Source organism: Monopterus albus, unplaced genomic scaffold, assembly GCF_001952655.1.
Source record: "Monopterus albus unplaced genomic scaffold, M_albus_1.0 scaffold278.1, whole genome shotgun sequence".
Classification (NCBI taxonomy): Eukaryota; Metazoa; Chordata; class Actinopteri; order Synbranchiformes; family Synbranchidae; genus Monopterus; species Monopterus albus.
Window position 1 is genome coordinate 24,485 of NW_018128158.1, and position 3,375 is coordinate 27,859.

Here is a 3,375-nt window from a genome sequence, read left to right on the forward strand (position 1 = left end):
AAGGGAGTTCTGGATGTGTAATTTTTCTTTCTTGGCCCCTTCTACCGTTGTGGGCACTTCCTCTGCCCTGTGATTCAAAGTTCTGATGACTCCCAGTTTGTGTTGAAGTGGGTGGTGTGAGTCAAAAAGCAGGTATTGGTCTGTGTGTGTAGGTTTCCGATATATTTCTACTTTCAGGCTTCTGTCCCCTCCCAAGTGGACTGCACAATCCAGAAAGGCCAGGTAGTCATCCCTGGCGTCCTCACGAGTGAAATTGATGTTGTCATCCACCGAGTTGATATGCTTGGTGAAAGCCTCTACCTCCTGGGTCCTGATTTTAACCCATGTGTCATCCACGTAGCGAAACCAATGGCTGGGAGCGGTACCAGCGAAGGAAACCAGGGCTTTCTTCTCAAGTTCTTCCATGTACATGGCAACTATAGGAGACACTGGGGAGCCCATAGCACAGCCGTGTTGTTGCCTATAGAAGTGCCCCCTAAACTGGAAGTAAGTAGTGTTTAAACAGAGTTCCAGCAGAGTGCAAACATGGTCTGGGGTGAGGCTAGTCCTGTTGTTTAACGTGTCATCCTTCAGCAGTCTCTTCCTCACTGCCCTGACAGCCTCTGTGGTGGGGATGCAAGTGAATAAGGATGTGACATCATATGAGACCATGGTCTCGTCCTGCTCCAGCTGCAGTTGTTGGACTTTCCTTGCGAAGTCCTGGGAGTTTATTATATGGTGCTGTGTGTCTCCCACCAAAGGCGCCAGGATGGTGGCCACATGCTTGGCTAAGTTGTAAGTTACGGAGTTGATGCTGCTGACAATGGGTCTGAGAGGGGCTCCTTCCTTGTGTATTTTTGGTAGGCCATAGATGCAAGGGATGGCCTCCCCAGGGTATAGTCTGTAGTATAGTCGCCGGTCGATAACCCCCTCCTTTTCCAGCTTCTGTAAACAGTCTATAACTTTCCTCTTGTAGCCACTGGTGGGGTCCCTTTTAATGCCTCATAGGTGGTGGTGTCACTGAGGAGGTCGGAAACTCTGGTCTGATAGTCAGCTGAGTTTAGGACTACTGTGCACATGCCTTTGTCCGCTGGAAGGATTGTGACTTTTTCATCCTTCTCTAGTGTAGCTAAGGCCCTCCTTTCCTCAAGGGTTAGGTTTGGGGGTGGGAGCTTGGCACTGGTCAGAGCAGCTGTGACCTTCATCCCAGTTAACTGTAAACCAGGGAACACCCTGCGGCAGAGACTGGTCCACCCGAAGGACAAAACACCCAGACACAAACAGAGTGATGTGGTGTATGCAATTAAGTGCAGTCAGGAGTGCAATGACTTGTACATTGGTGAAACTAAGCAGCCGCTTCACAAACGCATGGCTCAACACAGGAGGGCCAACTCCAGTGGACCCAATAGTGACAGCTCTTAGAGTACAAAGCCTATGCGAAACAGGGCGATGGTTAAGTACAGTAACCAAGGCTTCTATGAGTATAGGTGTAGCCCTCTAAGCTGGCAGCCCTGCTGTCTCCGCCCCCACCAGCTGAAGAAAAAGTGTAGGGAGCCGATCGCAGGTCACAGTGGCATTTATGCCATCGCAGCAGACCTGTTTTGGGGGCAGCCCAGTGCAGGGCACAGGGCGCGAAAGAATCTCTTCAGGACTGCACAAGCACGAGTGGTGAACCCAATAGCGACAGCTCTTAGAGGGCTACGCCTATACTCATAGAAGCATGGGTTACTGTACGTAACATCGTTATTTGTGTATAGCAAGTCAACAACAGTGCACTCCGGCTGCCTCAGTGTTTAATGCTGTTAAAGATACTGACAAATAAACAGTAAGTGGGTGGATGGAGCTGTGGGACCGAATGGACAGTGGAGAGGGACACGGGTGAGGCCACACAGAACACAGTGGGCTGTCTTTCTTCATCCACTCTCACTCACTCTCCCCAGTTTTCACCTGCAGCCTGCAGGGGCACCTTTCTGATTGTTTATAATCTGTAGAGTTTTAAAATATATTATCATGGCATCTTAAATTGTATGCTTAAATAGCAATATTGATTTGAAAATGACTAATCATTTAGCTGTAACTTGTGCATGGTATTTGATGATTCACAAAATGCTCATGAATGCTCAGGTCAGTCCACGTTGCTAACATTAGTTACTCTTGAGCCAGCCTGCAGTGAGCCTACAGGGTAACTTTCCCTTACACTCAAGCTGTGAGGCTTTTGGCTTTTCCTCATAGAGTTGTACATTACAGCCCTAATGGTCACCTCTCTGAAAATGAGACTGACAATGACTTTAGGAAATGTGTGACAATAGTTCAGTGACAAATATCAACATTAGCTATAGCTAGTACACAAGCTTGCTATAGGTTAACATTACAGATCCAAATCTTACCTTATTAATTATGGATGTAGCTTGAAACATAACATTTGAAGCCCTTCTCCTTTTTTACTTGTGAAGGTATGACATGATGTTTGAAGAATCTTGACTAACATCATTGACAGTTATTTGTGGCAAATCTTCAAGAGACTGGGTGAAAAATGCCATGACAAGTCTGTGGTGTTGTAATAGCTGTAGTATGTAAATATTACTTTTCTAGAGTCGCTGACTATACCTTTAAATAACATTAAATACTAGAAGTTAGCTACAAAGCAAATACACTGAAGCACTAAATTTACTTTCTAACTTACATCAACTTATACAGAGAGGTTGTATGTTATATTTGATTAGTAAACCAACTGAGGTTATGTTGTCCTTATTTAATAGTTGCTTTGATTAGCTAATGGTGTGCTTTCCAAAAGGCTAATGTTAGCTAAAGTAGCAGGTAAGTACAAAGTAACTTAGCCTATGAGCAGAGACACACCAGCTGATATGAATGAACTAGCAGCGACGAAGGCCAAACTCTGTGTTGCCCCATGTTGGCTTTGGCCAGTCAGGTTGAACACTTGAACACACTACACAGACTACAGCCAACTGCTAGCTAGCATATACAGTCAGGGAAAAAATTATTTGAACCCCAGCTGGTTTTGTAAGTTTGCCCACTAACAAAGAAATGATCAGTCTACAATTTCAATGGTAGGTTTATGTGAACAGTGAGAGACACAACAATAACAAAAAAAAAAAAAATCCAGAAAAATGCATTACAAAAAAAGTTATAAATTAATTTGCATTTTCATGAATGAAATAAGTATTTGATCCCCTATCAGTCAGCAAGATCTCTGGCTCCCAGGTGTATTTTATACAGGTAACGAGCTGACATTGGGAGCCCTCTCAGCTCGTTACCTGTATAAAAGAGACCTGTCCACAGAAGCAATCAATCAATCCAGATTCCAAACTCTTCACCATGGCCAAGACCAAAGAGCTTTCCAAGGATGTCAGGGACAAGATTGTGGACCTACACAAG

At 44.8% G+C, this 3,375-nt stretch overlaps 1 protein-coding gene across 2 annotated transcripts in view; it reads left to right on the top strand.

Annotated features, from left to right (window-relative positions):
• The window catches only part of tcaim (T cell activation inhibitor, mitochondrial), a 55,242-nt gene that overhangs the window by 17,038 nt on the left and 34,829 nt on the right, over positions 1 to 3,375 (top strand). The gene's annotated exons all lie outside the window — the stretch shown is intronic.